This window comes from Plectropomus leopardus, chromosome 1 (genome assembly GCF_026936395.1).
Source record: "Plectropomus leopardus strain MGB_pleo_1.0 chromosome 1, ASM2693639v1, whole genome shotgun sequence".
Classification (NCBI taxonomy): Eukaryota; Metazoa; Chordata; class Actinopteri; order Perciformes; family Serranidae; genus Plectropomus; species Plectropomus leopardus.
The window spans coordinates 7,214,728-7,238,399 of NC_142176.1; the positions used below are offsets into that span (position 1 = coordinate 7,214,728).

Here is a 23,672-nt window from a genome sequence, read left to right on the forward strand (position 1 = left end):
GTGATAGATTGATTTTTGTTAAGAAACTGATAATTGATCATTTCTCAAGGCAGCAAAATCACTAAAATCAGTTTTAAAACACTTTATAAAATCAGTCATTAAAGAACGGTCCTCTAAAACAGTAAAAAGAAGTCATTTATAAATGGATGCTGTAACTATAAAACTCTTTCATAATTATAAATTTTCAAATTCATTGTGGATGAGATTAAAATTGTGAAAGCTGTTAAAATTTTAAGTGCTACGAAAGAGCTTAAAATAGTTAAAAACAAGGTTAAAACGGTTATAAGTTTACCTGTCAGATGAGTGTATCTGGGATCTACCTGTTAAGCCTTCAGAGATTGATCGTGATTGATTAGTTATGCCTGCAGAGGCCGGAAGGGGGAGCTCTCGGCCACGATGCGTCATTCTCAGTGAAGCTGCCAGAGAGGAAACATGTCCGAGCATCTTTATTGATATCTCCCCTTTTCAGGTATGAAATGAGCGTTTATGCTCTGTGAGTCGTTCTGTGTGTGCTTTATGAGCATGATGACTGCATTGTGAGCATGTTCAAGGTATTATTTTTATGTTTGAACGCCCAAATGGCATATTGTTAAAACAGTTAGCTTAACTGCGTCCTCCTAGTGGACAGCGCGGAGCAGCACGTGTTAAGCATGCACGAGACGCACACCGCGTGCATTTGGCTTGTGTTAATGTTTCATAGCATGATGCTGTTTATGTGTTTGTGTGTTTTAATAGTTAATACAGCATTTATGAGCTTCACAGAGTGACTGTTTCAGAAACAAGGAATTTGACAAAGATGTGACACAAATGTTTAAGATATATTTTGTTTATTTACAATTCATTTAATTTGCAATAATTTAAGTTGATGTTTATTATTTTAAAAGACAGTTTCACAGTCATTTATCTGTGGTGTTTAAGTTTACCTGTTAAAAGAAAATGTGAAAATATACTTACCTGTTAAGGCCAGAAGAAATGTGGAACATGGACTGGGAAAATGCATATTTTGTGACATTGTAATATTCATGTTTAAAGAAACATTTGTACTTCTGTAAATACTTTTGAAACAAAGTCACATTCTCAATGAAGCTGCCAGAGAGGAAACATCGTGTCCGAGCATCTTTATTGATATCTGTCCTTTTCAGGGTGTAACACAGACCGCCTAAACAATGCAAGGCCAAACATCATTTCACTTTATTATTCTGAATATGTTCCTTTGACTTTCTGTCATGACAATTCAGCCATTTGTGCAAGTATGTCCTGTAATAATGCTTGCATTGTTTTACAGAAGAAACAAGCTCATGACTTGTCAATGACACATCACAGGCACATGCCGAGTAGAGCAGAATTGCTTATATAGACATTGTCTATCTTTTACTGATCTAAGTGATTCAGTTATTTTTGTACCGTCACCTCATTAAGGCCTTCTTTGTACAGCATATGTTACCAGAGGGGCCCATTGGCTTGATCTACAGAATATGACTAAATAAGGACATGATGGGGTGGGCATATAAAAAAAAAAAAAAAGTCTTCATTTCTCTGTGGACTGCCTGTTGTGTTATGTGTCACATCCACCAGCATCTTGCTGCTTCTCTACACTGTCAAGCTACATTATTGTGAGATTAATTGGTGCAATGATGGATTGAGTAATGGTGAGAAAACAATCATAACGGTTGTCAATGCAGGCTCACCAGATGACATACAAAAAAGTGCTCATTATCTGGGCAATCATGTTCATGGCTCTGCAATAGCACCTTGACATCAGTGAAGCACTCACTTGTAGTGGAACACTTGGAACAGTGAAGGGGGGAAATGGAGTAGAGACACTGCACCCTTTCCCTCTTCTGTCATGATTTGATGTACTTTAAACATCAAGAAGGCATCTCTTTTCCATTTTGACCTTTTGGAAATGTTTTTTGCATGCTTCTGTTCTTTTGACTTAATATATTTACAATGACTTGCCAGTTTGCTTGACGTACCTGTCTACAGTGCTCCAATCAAACACAACAGCTTTGCAGTAAATAAAACCTTCTGTGAAGCTCATAATATTCTATTTTTTCTTGACATTCTGTCAAAAAATGTGTTTATTAAACTCCGTGGGAGTTTTTTGGACTTAGGTCTTTTATATTTTTGTGTTGGACTGCAGAAAGGAGAAGGCAAAGAAAAGCCAGACAGTGTATGAACATCGTTTTATTTTTAAATAGTCATAACATCACAGTTTTATACACAGATGGTGAATTTATTGTTGCTGAAATTGTTTTATTACTCAGAGTCTGTCATCTGCCTTTTAAAGATTAGATAAGATGATGCTCTTATACTAATAAATACACTTGTAGGATTTTCAGTCGCACTTATGGTAAAAGAATGGTTGTCATTTAACATTTTTTTGAAAAATCATCTTCTTGAAGGAAAGGCACTTGTGTCGAGCATTTTATCATTAGTACGAGCTTGAGAGTGAATATGAAGCTGGACACAATGTAAAAAAAATGCATGCATCTCTATCACTTTACAGTTGGTCAAATTAACTCAAGTAATGACTATCTATAGGAAAGATAGCCTTTTTAAATTATGATTTTTCTTAAATTTCTTTAAATTGCACACACATAATGGCTGGTATATTGTTTTGTTGACACGAATGACACATATGTGATCATCCCCATTAAAAACAATTGATTTAAATTGGTGCTCCATCCACAGTTTTTTAATATTCAAAGCCACTGGACAAAGAAATTTTCTATTTCCTTCAGTAATCCATGTGTCATGATACAGACATAAAGATTGTATACTGTATATTGAGTGAGTCGTTCGTGCTGAAATATCATTTTTCCCCCTCAATAGATCACAGAGACTCTGGCCATATCCAGCAAATACTTCAATGCTCAGCAACTATTTCCAGCAAACACCTCACTATCGAACACACATTTCATTTCTTCTGCGAGCCTCTCTTCTGCCACTCTTTTTACACAATATTTGTTCCTCTTTATTCTTTGTGTTCCTTATCCTGAGCTTTGTTCATACCCTTATGATCGCTCACTTATTCTTCTGATCAGTCCTCCCCTTATTCTCTCTCTCTCTCTCTCGCGGTCTGTTCACTAAGCTTTTAGAATGAGGGGGCGAGAAACCCCAAAGCATGAATCATTAAAAGATGTGAAGAGAAAAATAGATCACTGCAGATGCACCTGCAAAAATAACAGTGTGCGATGGAGAGAGAGGGAGATGGGGACAGAGGGAGAGGGGGAGGGTAGCATTTGGCTTCTCTTTTCATAAGACAAAGGATCTGTCCTGCGCTTAGCTCTAGTGATTCTGTCTTTACAAGTACAGTGGACTTTTAGAAGCAAGCTAGTACAAACCAAGCCGCGGATCATATCACTTTACACTATCATGTGCTTGTCAATACCTTTTGTTTGTGTAAGAGATTCTGCTGAATGTATTTGTTGTGGTTTCAAACATGTTATTTACTATAGTAAACATGTACGCAAGTAAAGGACCAGCACGGTGTCATCACTAGTTGTCACATACTGTCACTTTGTCAGGGGACTTCTGGGTCTTCATATTATGCTCTAGGTATTCACCTGCTACTGCTAGTGATTTTCCGGGATGCCGCAACCAGCACTGGGATGTCAAGAAAAGCACATGGTTAGGATTATACAACAAAAGCAAGGTGGTAAGGTTTAGGCAACCAAAATCAAGTGGTTTTGTTTAAATAACAAAAGCACAGGGCAGCCAATGCCAGGGCGTCCGCAAAAGCACATAATTAGGTTTAGGCATCAAAAGCAGGTGGCAACCAAAGGCAGGACATCAACAAAAGCACATGGCAACCAATTCTGGGATGTCATCAAAAGCGTAATATTCCAGTTTGTGACCAAACATCTGAAACACTAATGGCATTCCCAGCTGTTATTTCTGTATAGACTGCCCCAGGGATAATGTGTCTCTATGGGCAGATACAAAAGTTAGCTTTGCCCGGGGTCCCTCGTCAAATTACCTATGGGATTTTTCAGTTGGATTTGGATTACTACTGACAGTTTGTTTTGTGTTAAACAAAACATTTATGATATTTAAACATTTTGATCAGCAATATAATCTCCATAAATGTTTAACACTTAGGATTTCTTTAAGTCTAAATGCAATCACAGCAGCTGCCTTCTTTTAAGACACATAAAAGCTTCAAAGGTCATGAGTTGGATATTTCCTGAGGTATTTCATGTTGTAGTACAAAATGTGAAGGTCTCAGCTTGTGTTACCACAGGCTTTATTTCAGGCTCCTAACCAAAACACTGTTCAAAAATCCCATCAACGTTAACACAAAGAAAGCGGAAAAAAACGTATTTTCGGGTTATAAGGCTCATTCCTGGGACACTGTCGCAAATCAACTAATTTTAGCTAACACATAATGAAAATGGCGACAATACAGAGGTGCTATCTAATTTATAGCCTCCCAATTTAGCAAGACAATGGAAATCCCTGAAATTAACTAAGATTTCTAGATATTTGGACAATTTTCCGTTCATCTAGATTTGGTGGACATCTTATCCAAGGCCCAGTATTTCCTCTGGTTGTTAATATAAGTTGCTAGTGCCACAACTCACTGGGTATTCAAACACCAACTCTATCAGCTCTTCCATGTTGTCTTCTTACAGCTACGGTGATGCATACTATGTGATCGGCCAAAGCCAGGAGGCCACCCCCAGAAGTTCAACACAATGGACGCTGTGCAGCAGAGCAAAATCCGATCACGTGGGTGGCAACCGCTTCATACTCCTTCTGCTGAGTTTGAAAAGGCTCCACTGGAGGTGGTGAGTTACCACACAGCAGTTTGCAAGCTATAATAGTTGACTCAGAAGTTTGCCTGTGTTTAGATGAAGATGTGCACAATTATGTTTAACTGTGTCAAATGGGACAATTGAAAGTAAGAAAATTGTCAAATGAGACAAAGTATTGTGGAGACTGAGGAGATAAATTATTCTACCAAAACAATATGGAAGCTGATATCAGGTGGTTTGGTTTCTGCTCCAAGGTACATGAGACGTACATCATCAGGTTGTGGGTTTGTGTCTCTGTCCTATGATATACGGTAATATAGTTATTTTTCCAAAACCAAACATGTTGAGGTTCTCCTGTCAGTGTTCATCTATCATTTATGTCAGGTATTAATGCCATCAGAACCATGTTTCTTTATAGATTAATACAAAAGTAAGAAAAACACAAGTAAAATATTTATCTGGAGTTTAAAAAACACAAATAGAGAGAACTTAATCATCGGCAAATCACTATCCAGTTATCCAAGCAGTTGTACTGATAATTCATAGCTGCCAAGTAGAGACAATGTGAAATATTTTCAATCTCCAACAGTCCATGTTGATAATAAAGCTTTTGTGCCAGTTCTAGAATTGAACCATTGTTAACTGTAAAAAAAAACGTTTGCAATTAATTAGGAGCTTAGGACCTCACTCAACATTGCCTTTTAACACAGAAAAAAATCACATCTGTTTTCTGGCCATTGTCACAACTCATTTTTAAAATAAATCAGATAACTAACTGAGGTAGAAGTCCAGGGGGCACACTGAGGGGAAAACTGGGCACACAAATAAATGGAAGATTTAGGGTGTAATTTGCCAATTCCATTTACTGCTTGTGCACATGAAGCCTTCATTAATAATGTTTTAATGGAACATCTGTACAAGAGAATTTTTTAATAGTCTTTCAGATTTCAGCTTAATGGGGCAAGGTTAAATTACCTGTCATTAGACCACCTCTACTTCCAACTGCGAAGAAGAGACCTCCGGGTAATTATTCTCCTCGCTCCTGCAGTGCATCAGACAATCATTTTATCGCTTCACGTGGACAGTGTGCTTCTGGGTACACCGTCATTAGATTTAGCTGTGACTAAGAACTGTGTTAAGAGCAGTTGGACTGATGAGGAATTTATTGTGAATAGATTCTCCCACTTGTTATAAAGTTTAAGACGCATTTTCTTACAGCCATTTATCTTTTTTTTATAATCATTAGCAGCAACATTCAAAATATTTTTTAGAAAGAACACACAATGCACAACTGATCTGAAAGCAATCATGTGGATGTTTTGAATTTAGCCTTTCATCACTATTTTTTCATTTATGTATTCATTCAAAGGCAATAGCTTTAAACTCAATTAAATATGTACAAACAAAATATTATGTAACCCCTGTTTTATTGTCATTAGGCAGCATGGCTGGCAAACAGTTGACGCTATTTTCAAAGTGTTTATTTTTTTCAACTGCTTATTATTCTAACTTGAGGCGGATGCAAATGTTATTAGTTGAGAATTATAACATTCAGATAGCAATGCATTGGTCAATATTAATTCCCCATGCCCCTGGACTACCTTTGCGTTCTCTCACTGTAACTTTTGCATTATTTGACAATAGTTTTCCCCCTGAACAGTAGTGCATTGTTCCAGTCCATTTACAATACATGGTCAGTTTAGAGGAAAGCTCTGCAGATTCTGCAGAAAGGAGAGACAATGTGACACTTAACATTATGCGTTTATTGCTAATTACTCTTTTCAAAAGGCCACGCTCCTACCGTCTGAGCAAAGCTGCAGCTTCTCTGATGAGGTGGAGCTTTGGACTTTGGCTTTGATAGTGGTTGAATCTGTTATGCTAAAGATATGGTTGCAGTAGCTGTACTCTGACTACTCTTTACAGCTCTGAATTACATTAGCCAAGAGAGCATTGTGAAGCCACACAGGTTTGAACTAGTAATGTTTATATCAGATTTGACAGATATGTAACCAGTGCACCACAGGAGATCAGAAATACATACGCTTATAATACAACACTCAGCTATACAATCACAATCAGATCACTGCATGCGTAACAGTCCCTGCATGCATGTAGTGTCCATCCTATTATACACGTGTGTCACATCAATATTCATTACAACGAAAGCCCACTCTAAAAACAAATTATTTGGCTACAAAAAAAGGGATTATTGTTATTATTATCATTATTAATATTAATGATGATTATGATGATAATAATTGCTAATAATAACACAACAGTTTGCATAAATCTTTTTGAGTTATGACAACTAATGAAATCATATGCAATGAGTTACATTGAGTTAGAGAAATTAGCTTCTCTTCTATAATCAAAGTAATTTTTAAGTAGCACTTACATAATAACTTACAGCAAAGCACAAGTTTTTAAGTAAGAAAGCAAGACATGCTCTTTGTGTCATAATTATCTATCCTGCAGGTCAGTAACACAGTTTTAAATGGCTGAATTTGTCCAGGATTTTAAGCAGTCAGGGGTGGGGACTTAAAATTCTAAACTGAAGATGGAGAAGTTAGAAAATTAAGCCTTACTCACCTTACTACAACTGAAATTTTGTTTTTAATTTATTAACACATACATTTGAGTTAGACTTTCACACAATATTAAGTTGATGTAATTATTATCAACATTATTAGCTTTTAAACCTTTTAAGTTGCAAATATAATTTTGATGAATTGTGTTATTCATCAAAATTATGTTTGCAACTTAAAAGGTTTATCTCGATCAATAACTTATAATTTCTATCCTGTAACCATGCATTGAATTAAGAGGAGGTGATAGGGCCCCTTAATTACTCTTTTGGGTGAACCAGAATTATAAGAACAGGTTTTCTTTTTTAAGTGATGAGGGGGAAAGTTAATAAAGTTAAGTTAATAAAAGGCTGCAGCTGCCACAGACACATTTGAAAAATTATATATGTCAAGGTTACACTCTTTTTTTAGTTGCAAATTTGCTCTGTGCCTTTATAGACAGTGTTCTCATGTTGTGGAGGGATGAAACAAAAGGAGCTAAATTTGTACAAAAAGGCTATAACTTTGAAAGCGACTCACTTGATTTGTCTCAGTGAGAATACAAATTAGCTTTGGCAGAACTTCATCCCCCTTCACTTACATGGGAACTGCTTTAAAAAGGGATCTCTGTGTGAGCAGTATGAAAAATGAAAGGAGGCAATGATGCTTTAAATACACACTAAACAAAAATTAAATCCAAGACATTTTTATACACAAAATGGATATATTTCTCTCAAATTATGTTGGAAATTTTTTTAAAATCTATGTGAGCATTTCTCCTAGTCCAAGATAATCCTTGACACCTGTGTTGCATAGACACTAATTAAACAGCATAATCACTTCACAAGTGTTCATTGGGATGGTCACAATAAAAGGCCACTCTAAAATGTGCAGTTTTATCTTCTAAAAAACATTTATTAGGATTTCACATGACTAGCACAACAGAATTGCACTTTTTGTTCACAGATATCTCAAAGAATCAGTCCCTGACTAGCAGTGGTGGATGAGGTACCTGAAAGCAATACTAGAGCAAAAATGCCCCACAGATATCTTATACCAGAAAAAAAGCTGAGGCAGATGTTTAAGTCACCTCTTAGAAAACAACTTGAGTAAAAGTATCTGATATTAATGTACTTAAGTATCAAAGTAACTTCATGATATTAAATTTACTTTAGTAAATAAAGTAAAAGTTCAAGGAAAAGCTGTTAATAAAAAGCAAAGAATAATGAGGTTAGTAAAGTAACATGTACACTGCTTTAAAAATTAAATGTTCATTAGACTTCAAGAAAAGCAAGGTCATTTTCACAAACTGAAGGATTTAAAGAACAAAATCCAGTTTTCTTTCGCTTCCATTCCTTTATTCATCCATCCCTCTCTCCTTCCTTTCTCCCTTCCCTATTTTGTAGTAAGTAACTGAGATGCATAACAGAAATATAGTGGAGTAAAAGTATACTTTTTATTTAGGAAATGTAGTGGAGTTAAAGTAAAAATTGACAAAAATAAAGATACAGTAACACTTCAGAGCCGGGGCTATTATTTGCTTATTAAGTTATCTTTAGTGGGTGGCCAACATCGCGGTTTTATACATCCCAACAACTTCTATAAAAATTAAGTGCGTGGTAACTGGGCCTGTAATTGAGACAGGCTTTTTTTTTGTCGAAATGTGTAGCCGCACTAGGCTAGTAAAAGGGACTGGACATCTAATTGGGACCAGGCTTATATTGAAGTTTTATGTCTCAAAGTAATATTACTTTGTTACTTTACACCACCACAGACTGCTCAGGTTAGGTTTAGGAAATGAGTCATGTGCAGGCATTTTTGTGTCACATGAAGTCCAGAACGTGACATTGGCAAATCATGATAACGACACTGACTTTTGGTCTCCCATTTGACACAAACTTGGCTCTTTATCGTTTAACCTGTCCACCATCCTGACCGTCTCCCTTTTGCAGACTGTGTCACTCTTTATACTACCTTAGCTACAAATTATGTTGCATTAATTTTTGTAGGTATAAGGCCGAACAGTGAATGATTACAGCCCGCACATCTTGGCTTTGTTGACACCTAATGCTTCCAACAGTGTGTGTTTGTCCATTAGTGTGGCCGTCCACTGCCCCCGCAGCGTGATAAGGCAGACTGAAGGGGCTGTGTCCACCCCCTCAATACTAAAGCAACATTAGAGCAATTTGCCTGCTGCATATCTTAAAAAGCAAAAGACAGAGGGCCTGGCTTGAAATCAAAACACTCTGCATAAAGAAACCACAATTAAGGAAGTGTGTGTACGAACCAGTGGTCTGTTTGAAGTTCTCTAACTCAAACGAACCAGGCAGCAAAGAAACGCCTTCACTGATAAAGATCATCACTGTAATTGAAAAGGGATTTTGAGTCATAACTGTACAATCAGTAGCCTGGACTCCCTGCTGTATAAGTCAGCCAGTGTGTTTTAGCACTCATAAAACTTCAAAAGGTTTATGTCCCGCATATTCTTCCCTATTTCCTGTGTGTTTCATCAGAAAAAGTCTTCAGGTTTCTCTTCATTTAGTACGTGGCATGCTGTTTTGCTGCACACTGTATATCAGCATCTTTCAGATGGTCTTCAGACTGTCTCCTTTGAACCAGTCAGAAAACTCACTCATCATATTTAGCTTGGGAGGGCTGCAAAACACTGCAGGCTGGCTGTGTTACTGCCATTGCATCACCTTGACTTACCCACTTTAGACTATTTAATTGCTCCTCGTGCCTCGACTATGAATAAGTGGGGTGGGCATTCATCATTGCAGCACCATTTTACTCTCTGGACCACTCAACACTTCCATGCACATGCATGACTGTAAGAAACTTTTACGTATAAAGGCTCTGTCTGTTGAGTATTGTAGACATAGTTTTACATCATATTTTAGTTGTAATGTAAAATCTTCTGTAAGATTAACCCTATGAACTCTGCAATAGAAATGTTTTGCCAGTATGTGATATGTTTGCTTATTGTGATGTCATTTCTTGAACTATCTTTGAATGCTTGATATGCTTAAATTCTTTACAATCTAAGATAAAAGCTATAATAATTATATAATTAAGTATTGCCATTATGTCAATTAATAAACAATACAAATATCTGACCTGTTTTTTCATCAGATTTTACAAAATAAAAACACAAAACGAAATGATCCAAAAAATTTTTAGATGCAGAAACAAAATATTTCTTAACACTCGATAAGTTACTTGGACTATGTACATTATTTAGTTTCCTGTCAGTCCTGGCATTGGTTGCTTGTGTTTCCTAAACATAACCACGTGCAGCATCATCCCACCATGTGCTTGTTTTGATATCTAGGTAGCTGCATCCTGGAACATCAACAGCAGACACAGAAGGATATCTAGAGCGTAATATGTAGATGCGGAAATTCACAGCAAAACAGCAATATGTGGCGACTTGGGAAGAGAACATGTTGGATGATGACTTTATCACAAACATACAACATGATGGAACAAAAAAGGGATGTCTTAACTTTCTGCATCAAAAAGAATCATTCTTGTAACTATTATGGTTTTTATTTTAGACTGATAAATACAGGATTATGGCAACAGCGTTTTCCTGTGGCTTTCTGCAGAAAAATGCACGGTGAAATTACAGTGTAATACTATATTTGCACAGCATTTAAGGAAATGTAACTTTAAGGTAATGGCATGTTACAGGAAAGACGGAGTTCCTACCATCCCATTGCTGAAAGAATGCATGCTCTGGCTATAGTTTTACATCGACACATATGTAATTCAAACAGCGATCACCCTACAGCAATATAGCAGGATAATTACGGCGAAATACCCCATTTGCACATCACTAAGGTTAGGTATGGTCATGCGGCAATAACGAGGAAGAAAGGAGCCTTACCTTTTTGCTGCAAAAAGAATTATTAATCAAGTTGTTATGTTTCTTATTTTATATCTACTTAAACAGAGGCAAGCAACAATGAGGGCTGTAGTAAAACAGACATTTTTTTTAGACAACTGTTTCATCCTTTGGGACGTTAAGTGATTTTAGCCCACATCCCGAGCTAATGTTGAAAGAATGTTGTCATTTAGATCATCTCCCCTGTCTCCCTGTTAGTACTTGTGTTCCTGTCGCGAGCGTGCCGTACAGCTATCGATTCCTGTGTAATGGCCTTTGACTCCAAGGTGGCACTGAACCAGCAGCACATACCACTACTCCGTATTGATCGAAGTTCCTGCTCTACAGAACCTTTCCTTGCTTGTTTATTTAGAGCCTCTGGTGTGTTGACAGAGCAAGGCAATAACTGGCCCGGCACATAGGACAAGCATGTCAAACCAGACGGAGAGAGCCCAGAGATCCCATGAGTGATTACAAGTGATTCATTCACTGTTGTCTGTAGTGATTGCTCATGAGGACTGAGGGGGGAAGAAAGTTTTAAAATACATAGCCAAGAGCTAAAATTTTAAAATACAATAGAATTACAAAAGCTGAGGTGCAGTGGAACAATTTGCATTAGCTGGTATTTGGGCTGCAAATTCAAACTAGGCACATATCCACTATTAAGAGAGTCTACTTGCAAGAGAGACCGTCTTTCTTCAAAATACGTCTTTCTTTAAACCCCAATAAGGGAAATAAGTCAATTAAGCATGCAAATGATAGCAGATGTGTATCTTTGGCTCCTCAGTCGACTGGTGTTTCCTTGCACGCAGGGGGAGTGTCAGACTTTGTGCATCAATGAGTTTCATTCAAGTCACTTATCTCATGTCAAGCTTTCAATCATTAATTCATTATCTTCGCTTAACCAGGGCAATCCACTTTTAACCATACTCTCCAAGCAACGGCTTTCCAGGGAGTCTGTGGCACATTGAATTATACTGAGATGCTAACACTGGGACTTTGTGATAATGCGTTGTTACAGAGTTTTTTTTTTTATATTGATAAATAGTAGATGTCCTTACCTATTAAAGGAGATGTGTGTGGGATTCAGTGGTATCTACTGGCGAGGACTGCAGATTGCAACCATACATACATATATGTATGTATGTATATATATATGTGTGTGTGTGTGTGTGTGTGTGTGTATTGTCGTAAAAATGCCCCTGTCTAGGGCTGGGTCGACGCGTCAAGGTAATCGACGTAATCAATTACCTAAATACGTCCATTCACGTAACCTGCATCGACACGTTGCACTGTTTCACACAGCACGCGCCATGACAGCAGCGCCGATCGTGTTTTTGTTTCTGCGCTCATGTTTCACACTGCCTGCGCCTGTCAAGTGCGTCTCAGCTACGTGTCAGTTGCAGCATATCTAGAGAAACGGTGGCTCGCCATTTTTTTAGGCATGACACTTCCTTTTGTCAGCAGGAATAGACTGCTGACTAGCTGAATGATAATATTGACTCTGTACCACTTTATACTGCAGTTTAAAGTCTCTCTGTCACAGAGAAGAGAAAATACAAAGATGTTTGTTTTACCTCAACTTCCTTGCTTCCCTTTCAAAACAAAAGCCTTCTGACTGTGTCTCTGTGGACAGAATGCCATCAGTTGCTGATACAATGCATTATATTTTGAAACGTTTACAGGACGGATTTGTCAGCTGTGCAGGAGCTTGCACAACCTGATAAATGAGTGGAATATGTGCTTATAAATATGAAAATACAGCACTCATATGAGCGGGCAGTAATATGCCTTTAGGCTCAGTCAAGGCTGGTATATTTTGATGCAGAAAGAATGTACTAGTTATAATTACTTATGTTAGAGAAAAGTTATAGTATGTTCAAATTGTACTGATTTTACAGTAAGATGTTTTATTGGACTTCTAGATTTGAGGTTTGTTACTGTAACAAAGAGTAACTGTTTTGTTACTCCTCCTAAAAGTGACTTGAATTTTACATTGTTTCCTTTATTTTGCTGTTGGATTGCTAAATGTAGATTGCACCATAGTACCATTGCCTTTGCAGTAATTTTGGCCTAAGATTCCAACACTTTAAAAGTCAACTTTTGTGGCTGCATGATACACCCTGGGGAGGCTTCAATTAAGTAGGTGCCCAAACATAAGTGGCCACTGTGTTATGATACGCTACCAGACAGTTTGGCGGCCAGACGGTAAATGTTGCTGCAGCATGACACGCAGACGTGCAGTCAGGGTTCACGTCCATGGGTTTTTTTTCTACGCCAAACCATATGCTCTTTTTGCCTAAACGTAACCACTTGTTCCTTTGTTGCCCAATTCTAAGCATGTGCTTTTGTTGACGTCCCGGCATTGGTTTCCATTTGCTTTTGTTACCAAAACATAGCCACATTTTTTGTTTCATAATCGCACCATGAGCTTTTGTTGACACACTCTGTTGGTAGTGGCATACTGAAACATCAACAGCGGACGCAGATGGATAACTAGGGTGTAATATGTTTGTCAGTGGACTAAAGTACAAAAGTCCCTGACAAAGTGGCAATATGTAGCAACTTGGGAGAATGCATTTACATTAGTTTCAAGGAAAGCACACTAAAGAAGACATACTTATTAAAGTTTATTCCATTTCTGCCAATATACAATTTAAACCTTACACAATAGAACTTAAATTGTTGAGCATGGCCTTATCATGATAACAGCTGTATAATTTACATATTTTGATATAGGTGTAATTCACTCACTGCAAGGTTTGATTTTCCATTACTCCAGAGAAGCAAAGGACTGTATCCATGTGCTTTGACATGGGCTGCACCACCTCACTCCACAACCTGACACGGCTTGTGTGATTCATTTTGAACACTCTCTGCACTTATTTCACTCTCACAAATCCTCATTTCAAGACATGTCTCACCAGCAGGTGCTTCCAAGTTGTCACAAGGGCTGTCAACTATTGTGACATTCAATTACTCCTTCAGTGCCTGCCATTAGAAAAGTACCGCAGCTAGGGCGTAGGGGGTCACTCCATCCTTCCACTGATTGGCTGACATGGCCTGGTCAAGAGAACAAGTTTCACAGTCTGAAACGAGATGGTGAGCACATCTGACAGGGTCACGAGCGTGGTGCGATGGGATTTGCTCTCTCTGATACTTTCCAGTTTTGCTTTTATGGGAAAAGGCCCCATGTACATGTGTCCATGTGTCTGCGCGTGTTGGACTGAGTAGTCAGTCCCTCAAGGTTTTAAAAAAGACGGAGTTGTTCACTGGTGTGGAAGTAAACAGCTCTCCTACACAAATATGTATCTATCTATTGCTAAAGTGTCTGTGGGTTGCAAGACTTTTGTGATGGTGTCAAGGAACATTCTTGTGTCCTTTCTGTTGTCTTGACCTTTTCCTCTAAAGACCTTGCCATTTCTAAGCTTGTGGCTGTTTCCTCTGAATTGTAAAATCAGGCCTGCTGGATTTCCTTCTTGCAGTAAAAGTCTGTGTTGTGAAACTCGTTTACCTGATAGGTTAACTTCAGAATAAGAAAAGGATAAAGCGTCAGTGGGTTTGTATGGAAGTGACAAAGGTTTTTCATTCTGAAGTTATCAAATACACCCACTTTTGTAGTGATTTAAGCTTAAGATCCTGACACTAAGAACCACATTTCACATGTGTTTTATACACCGCAGGGCAGTGTTAGCTGAGAACACAGTATGCCTCTGATAAGCTACTCAGCGACTTAAGGTTGAAACACTGTTGGTAATAATGTAAAATAAGAAGCAAGCGCCAGGACTTTCATTCAGGAGGGCAGGTGTTTGCCTCCTGTCTGAATGGGATGTTTTCTCTACACCTATCCTATTGCTCTTTTTACCTAAATCTAACCGCCTTTGGATTTTAAATCATTTTAAACAATTTTTGCATCTTTGTACATTTACATTTCAATCATTTAGTTATTTATTTTACCATTTATATCTTTTCCCTGCTGTTATTGTAACTCTATCCTTTAACAGGATTCATTTTTTTATTGCTTTATGAAGCTCTTTGAATTGCCCTGTTGTAGAAAATGTGCTACACATATAAAGCTGCTTTACCTTGCCTTGCTTTTGTTGAGATCCTGACATCAGTAGCGGCCTTGGAAAGTCAACAGCAGACGTAGAAGGATACCTAGAGCATAATATGTAGATGCGAAAGTCCACTGACAAAGCGCCAGTATAGGATCATTTAGGTGTTCTAACTTTTTAGTGAGCACAAGGTAATTTTTTAGTTAATCCAATGTTTTGGTTTACACCTCATTTCCACATATGTAACTCTGTACATATGCAAGTCAATCTGAAGTCCATTCATTATTATGAGAAGCTCCGATCTCCAGTGTGTTGCAAAACTCTTAAGTTTTTTTGCTGTCCACAATTTGCCTCCTGTGCATTGAGAAATGTGTCCTTTTGTTGCAGATTTTGGATAGACAGCATGCACTGTGGTACAGGAAGCATATGATGCTTCGTGTGCATACTCTACAAGTTTGGATGGAAAAAAAGACTTGAAGTTGACTTTCCTACCATTAAGGAGGTGGCTTTTTTTGTTTTTATCCATCCATAAAAAGATGCATTTCCTTGCATTGGATACAAGGGGCGTAGGTACTCTGTATACTATACTGAAATACTGACCCAAAACAAAAATATGTAGAAATGAAGCTCTATGCAAAGTACCCACAAAACCTGATGACATCTTCTTCTTCACTTTGTGTTTAGTGCTTTTTAGTTAGAAAGCTTACATGCTAAACTTAGAAAGTGACCATAGAGAAATTACACCTGATTTGCATGATATGGTCATTGACGTTGTCATTGTGAATCCATTAGCATTCTTACAATAGCATTTAGCTCACAGTCATTTCGTGGCTTAAGACTCTGTAGTCTTGGTGTTTTTTTTTGTTGTTGTTGTTTTCTTAAACTTTATCTCTCAGTTGATTTGGTATACCTGTTACTTTGAATTTTCAGGGAAAAAAAATCATAAATTTTGGTCAAGACCAACTATTAATGTCTGATCAACGTGGCAGCATATCAAATACATAGAAGCATGTTTCTGCTGAACACTGAAAAGCTGATGAACACACAGTTGACAGACTAAATTGCAAGATGATTTGGTTTATAACTACACCAGCAAGGCCCCTGAATCCCACTACAGAGACATGTTTGATGCACATGTAGACTTGCAATGTTCTTTATTGGGATTTCATAAATGTCAACTTGAAGTTCAGACTTTCCTCACATCCTTGCAGCTTTGTAATGGATCCCTTTGAGTTATGTCATGGCCTTTACATATTTCTATGGGGATTTGTCTTTGAAAAAAACATGTATTCATCTTTTCAAGAAACAATTATCTGGACATCCATTGTATCTGCACCATGCCACCATCCTCAAAGCCCAGCAATGGCAATGAAATCAGCTTATTAAATTATGAGTTAACAATGCTTTTTAGAGCCTCTTAGTCCCGATGTTTCGTAAATATGAGCAGACAAGATGAAGCTTCTATTTGTGTGTGTGTGAGTGTGTGTGTGTGTGTGTGTGTGTGTGTGTGTGCGTGCGTATGTGTGCTTGTTGTGGAAACAGCATATACATATTTGCACTAATTTCCCATATGTAGATAAAAATCTGGTTTCTACAAGGTAAATCATTAAATTGCAAGGTTAGGTGAGGCTTACATTGAGGGTTATGTCAGTGTGGACTCTCAGAAGTATCCAAATCCAAACATCTGTCTGTGTATATTTGAACACATGGGCATTGACCTCAACACATCCTCTGCTTGTTAATTAGATTTGATGCAAATAATTCTGAATCAGGGCTTTATTAATATGCCAATGAATATTTGCCTGTAGCAAGCATGTGATATTATTATAAATTTTGTTTCCTTCCTGATGCTCATGTTTTCGAATATTAAAATCATCTTTTGTTTTTGTTCAGAGCCCAGTGCTGTTCCAAATACAAAAAAAATGTTAAGGATAGGGGGCTTGACACTACTGCTGTCCACTTTAGGTGATGTGGAACACTGTGATTGGCTTGAAGACATTTTGTCAAATAAGTCTGTGCATTTAGGTTTATAATGACCATAGATCTAGACATCCTAGAAAAGTAATCTCTATTGGAATGGACGGGGGATATGAGCAGATTAAGAATAAAACTCTAGTAGACAAGTACCTAGAAGAAGAGAGAAGAGATGGTATACAACCCATGATCATAACCCAGACCTGACTTACAATTTTGCTAGCAAACAATATACGCACCTTACTTTGCTCCCGTGTTTTATTGTCGTGTCCAGGGCTTCATTGCTGTTATTCATGCTACATAAACTCCTATAGTTTGATTTCACAGCCACTTTAGCCTGACAGCCTCAAACCCACTGAGTTGTCAGGAATTATAATGTGACAGCTGTCAGCATGTTTTTTTGGGTTTTTTTGTTTGTTTTTTTTCAACCCATGTCAGCATAGTGTGATATGCTCTACTTACTAAAGACTTAGGACTATTATTTTCAGTCATATCATGCTTGAATCCACCTCTAGCAGTGTCAGTTTCATTGTTATCAAACCCCTGCTTGATGTGGCAGTGTGACACATTTGGTCCAATCACAAAACACTAATTTGATACATGTATCAGAACTCATTAGCTGAGGCTGGGCATGTGAGCTGAGCTATGTCACAAACTGTCTTCAATCAAACCAAAAATAGAGTTACAGCCGCTGTCACATGGCATGCAATGCTTGCCAACACTTGTCATTCAGAAGGACCTCAGCTTTCTGATAAGTTAGCATGTAAAGCTGCCGTTAGTCACCTCAGGCACCCAGTTGTCATTCAGTGTTCCCTTCTCATTTTGTTCTAAGTGCCTCATTTCAAAACAAGATGTCCATCTATGTGAAACACAGGCGTAGAAAGGCCAAAACTCTAATCAAATTACCAGTGTGCATAATATTTTGGATGAATTTCAGATTAGAGAAAGAATTCCTATTTTTAACACAAAAAATTAACTTTTTCATATCAGACAACCCTCAGCTAAAGGGTGAGGACAAGGACAAGAAGATGAGTGTGTAGCATAGCATAGGTTTTTTTTTTTAATTTGCTGCCTATAGGAGCAAAACAAATGTCACGCCACCATCACCCCTAGCAATTGATTTTGTGGTAATTCAGAACTGTTTTGGTATGCAGTACTACAGGACATACACGCAAATGATCCTTGTCTGAGGTTGTTAAGGGTCTGAAGTTATGTTACCTGCCAGTTTTCCTGACTCTGGAGATGTTTGAATGGAGGGCAGGTTGGCATCACTGTATACGGTATGGACCAGAACATGGGTCCTGTGATGTCTTTCAGGTGGGTCAACACCAGTCTCTCAAAGGTTGTGCTAATCTAGTGATTCTCTTCTTGTAGTTCTCTTAATTTCCATGCTAGCCATGGAGATGAAAAGACTGAATATTTACTGCTATCAAAATTTTTTAGACCACAAAAAATATGGTTCTACACAGAGAGAGACATGGTTGTTTGAAAGAGGTTAAATACCATAGCTGCCAAATATTTAATATAGTCTTCAATGCTGTCAATTTAGCAAAAAAAATCACACTGAAGTATTTTGCATTCTAATACATCTTAATCTTCTGTTGAGGTAGCGTCCCTTAAAAATATAGCTCCAGACTCATTTTAGACTTCTGATTAGCTCTCACACAGCATACTTTCACAGTTTACTTTTGTCAATTTAATGGGTTTTCTTTGGCAAGGTTTCCTCCTATGTTTAAATAAAAGATTGATTCTTCGAGTTGTTATTTCAGAAATGGCTGAAAAAAACATAATCCCTCAGTAAAGTTGCAGACACTTTGCTACAGTCTGCTGTATCTCATAAATCCAGACAGTCAAGCATGAGCAAATTAATTGCATCTATTGCAAATTTGTGCTTTAAATGTCTTTGACATCATGAAGTCATTCCAACCTCCCAAGCCCTTATAGAGACTTATCAGCCTACATGGTTTTACATTAACCCACAGTTGTGTCCATAATACAATCCCTTCTCATACCGAATAACACAATTTTACACTTTAAGATGGATATTCTGCAGTCAAATTTTTTGTGCAGTTGAGTAGTTTACATAACACTCTCATTAGTGCTTTTGGATACAAGTTTTATACAGAGTTTTTATTTAAAGTTATATTTTCATGCATCAATTTTTGACCATATGCCTCAGTGAAAATGTGCTTAATGTTTGATTGCTAATTAATTTGAAAACATTAGCTAATTAATCCAACCATTTTCTGTTGGTCCTGAGTGATAACAGCAGCTGTTTAATCATTCTTGTACCTATACTAAATTATCCTGTTGGTCTCATTTTAACTACAGGATGAACCTTAAATGGCTAGCTGCTTTATTTAGATTGGCCCACTTTGTCGAAATACCTGTACAGTGTAACCTAGGTCAACAGAATGGTGCAAGTGCACACCTGTGTGAAATTTGCAGCCATAACATGTACACAATGTTATCCACATTTACTTTGCGAAGTTAATGAGAATTTAGTAACCCTTGGGGTTCCAGAGACTTCCATTAACGATGTGATTTATGTGCTAAAAGGAGAAGATCCTGTCTGTGCATGCAGTAGCCACACAGTGAAAACAGACCCGATGAAGAAAAACAGTGCTCAAGAGGAGCTTAATTACTCTGAACCATTGCATATCTATCAAGGACAGAATAAGTGTTTTGCTCAGTGTGTCCCAATGAAACAGACGACTGGCTTTTTTTTCAGTGCAAGTCTTTGAGAGAACAGTACAATCAAGTGCACATCTATACCAAGCTGAAGGACACCTTTCAAAATGTTTGAGATGGTAATAACATTAAAGAAAATGTTGCCCAGACTGAGAGATCTTTTTAAGGTTTGACACGATGTAGTTAAGTTCTGAACCTCCACAGCAGAAAAAGAAGTTGCCTTAAAAACATTTTTAGTACCTTGAGGATAAGCCCACAGTAGAGGTGTCTGATGTTATCATTTTCCATGTCAGCTGGGGTTGTGTGGGGGGCCACCTTAAACACCAGCAAAACTACAACAACACATTCAGTTACTTCTTACACAACTACTTTGTACAAATTGTCATCTGAACATGTCAACAGGCAAAGGTGTTGACCTTTTCACCACAGTTGAAGGGAAGCTGAAAAGCCATCAGTCATGAAGAAAAGAAAATGCAATGAATTGTAAAAATGGGAAATACGGTATACACTTTTTTGAAAGTGCATCTCCTCAAAGCCTCTCATAGTGTTGCATTTTGGATGTGCACACAATAGGTGATAGCTAGTTATGTTAAAGAAATACTTCACCCACAAAATGATAATTTGTATATCAATTACTCACACAGTATTACCTTGAATTCATTAACAACACTTGGTTTTTCTTGCATGCCTCTAGTGAACGGAAAATCCAAAAACTGAGAACATCCTTGATTAATTAAAGTAAATGGGATCTGTGTTTCACAACAGCAAACTATATCAAAACGTCCATTTACAAACTCTCATACACAATTTGTACAAAATAGTTTGAGGACAGCAATAGCCTGACCATATGTTAATATCTATTCACACAGCTAGAATCAATCATTATGAACAGAAATCATGTCTGAGCACTAAGACAGAGGCATCAGTAGCAATAAGTAGCTGACTTTAAATACTTTAAGCTGACTTTAACTGTAGAGTTTGAGTTATACTGTGTCTAGAGGACACCGGAGAAGGGGATTATGCTGCAGGAGTTCTTTGATAAGATTTTTGTAAAAACTACTGTGAAGACTTTGTAACTGACAGGAACCAAAGCTAGACCTTGCTCCTCTGTGCAGCAGCAAATGAGGAACATTTCACAGCCACTCTTCTTATCTACAAAGGATACTCAAGAGCTGGAGCGTAACTTCAATGTCTGTATTGTCATGGACAGTAAGTAAGGTGACTAAGAGGAAAAGAGAAATTAAACAGAATGCCTCACTGTGAATTTACATTTTTAAACAAATACGTGCTTTCTTTAAAAAACATGAGGGGGCGGGGGGTTAGCACAGTTTGTAAATATATTAGTTATTTTTAATTTTTTAATATGAGTAAAGGGCACAAGAGACTACCTGAACATTTATACAAAAAAAAAGAAAGGGAAAGGGAAAAAAAACAAGAAACCTAAATTATCAAAGTATAATAATAATAATAATAATAATAATAATAATAATAATAATAATAATAATAATAATAATAATAATAAGAAGAAGAAGAAGAAGAAGAAGAAGAAGAAGAAGAATTCTGTGACATAATTTTCAATATATAGTAATGATTATTATATATTTATATTTATAGTTTTATGGACATTCTTCTTTATTTTATTTATAATAATTCTCTAAATCTACTACATTCTTGCAGTTTGTGGGACATTTGTTGCCAAGCTACTCATTGCCTTTTTCCTATGTTCAAGCCAATTTGAGGTGAAATGTTTAAATGCTTTTGAAAGATGTCTTAGTGCAGCACAAGAAAAGCGATGATGATTACAATATCATTTTTGGGAATTTTATTTTCATGCTACTGTTGTGTATATTACTGTAATTTTAAATTAAACTTCCAATACCTAAACATCAGCATGTGTCTTTGGGTTTCACATTAAATTTGCATAAAACTTAAGTGCCCAAAATAGTAGAGTTAAATCCATCCGAGACACACTGAAGCTGGCACACAAAAAAGCAGGTGTGAGGCAGCTACAAACTTGTTTAGAGAGTTGTAAATAGAAACTCATGAAATATGGATGGTCTGGCTTGTAGATGAGGAACAAGCAACGCCAGGTGTCGTTAATTTGTTCTGACGAAACTATCAATAGTGATAACAGCAGCTGCATAAACTGCTCCCCTTAGCTTTCCACCGCATCCCCGCTTCCTCCGTTTTAAAAAGTGGGACAGGAAACATGAAAAAAAAATGAATTTGTAATCATACGAGCTCAATATTCTTAAAAGATAGTGAGAAGCGGTAAAGTGATGGCATACATATCTTTGTCACACAGTGTATATTTCAGGATGTCATGCATCCTCTTATATCAGATATAAATAATTTTGGACGTTTAACTTGTCAGAAAAGTAGTGTATTATTGGTGCAACCTGGAAAAGTAGGATTTTTTTACAGTTTTTTCTCCACATCGAAATTGTTTACATCCTTCACTGCCACTTTATCGCCCTAGCCCTATCATCTAAATAATCATTCGTGTAAATAATCTTGTCTGGTTTTCCACTAGCATCTGCTGTCATTTCAGACCTTCCTCTCCTGCCCAACAGTTCTCCGCAGTGTTTCCAAGCTGTTGCCAATCACCTAATCCTCCACCTGCCCCTCATTGCCCCATTATTCCTACAGTACATATTGAGCACCTGCCCAGTGGCCTCAGTTGTTTGTCTGTTGTGTCCCCTGACATGGTTGTCCACCTTTTTGTTCTATGTCCCTCTCCAAGTGATTTTTAACCTCTAGTAATTTTTTTATCTGGCTGCCTGCCCCATCCTTTCTAATATTAATTGATTCTGATTACTTATTTTTTGCCAAACTATGTTCTGCCCACTGACAAATGAGAGTCAGGTTTTACCTGCTCCTGTTTGTGGGTTGTGGTCCAGATCTGACCTATGACAAAACTGATTATTTGAATTTTACTAAATAAAGATGCATTTTGATGAAAGGCCTCACACATGATTAATATAATATATAACATAATATATAACATATAATTATATATCAAATTGTTTGCTGTGACATTTGATTGTGATCACAAATCAATATGTGTATTTAGGCTCATCGGGACTGGGCTGAAAACTTTTTTAACATCACTTAACAAAACAACAACAACAAAGAAACTTTCACAATAGAGGGTTACAAGTCTAAGCTTCCCAAACTAAAACAACAGTTAGAACAAAATCCCAAGTAATTCCCCCACAATCATTGATGCATCTACTGAGCTACTCCAGTCACACCCCAGGCTGCCTATGCATGCAATTTTATCCACTTTAGTTTTAAAATTAGCCTGGCAATCAAAAGTGCCTCTGGTCCAAATAAATCAAATCCATCATCCTTTTCCATATGTGCCTCCTGTAATTTTATGGTCCATCCTTGGCGCACCTGTAAATGCATACACATTACTGCAACACTGATGCAGTTTATAAATGCACATGTGCTCCATGTAAGATCAGAGAACATACTGTGGCAATGTGATTTTTCTTTTTCTTTTTTTATTCTAGAAACCCAACAGTTTCATAATCAAAATTGTGGATGAATCTTATCCCTGTACATTTATAAACTATAATACAATACTATAGATTCTTTACACTTTAAAAACACAAGGAATTGTTGAACAATAAGCTTCAGATGCATTCAGTAAATCTGCTGCTGACACAAACATTTAATTATCTGCTCTGTTTGCGGTCGAGAATATCGGAACAATCAGAAATCGACTAGTTTGGCT

At 37.2% G+C, this 23,672-nt stretch overlaps 1 long non-coding RNA gene across 1 annotated transcript in view; it reads left to right on the top strand.

The window, feature by feature from the left end:
• Positions 1 to 345: 345 nt before the first annotated feature.
• LOC148190350 (uncharacterized) overlaps positions 346 to 23,672 on the top strand; it is a 50,242-nt gene continuing 26,915 nt past the window's right edge. Inside the window, exons 1-2 of the long non-coding RNA XR_015774850.1 lie at positions 346 to 469; positions 4,638 to 4,793. This is a non-coding gene — a long non-coding RNA (uncharacterized LOC148190350). The remainder of the gene's footprint in view (positions 470 to 4,637; positions 4,794 to 23,672) is intronic.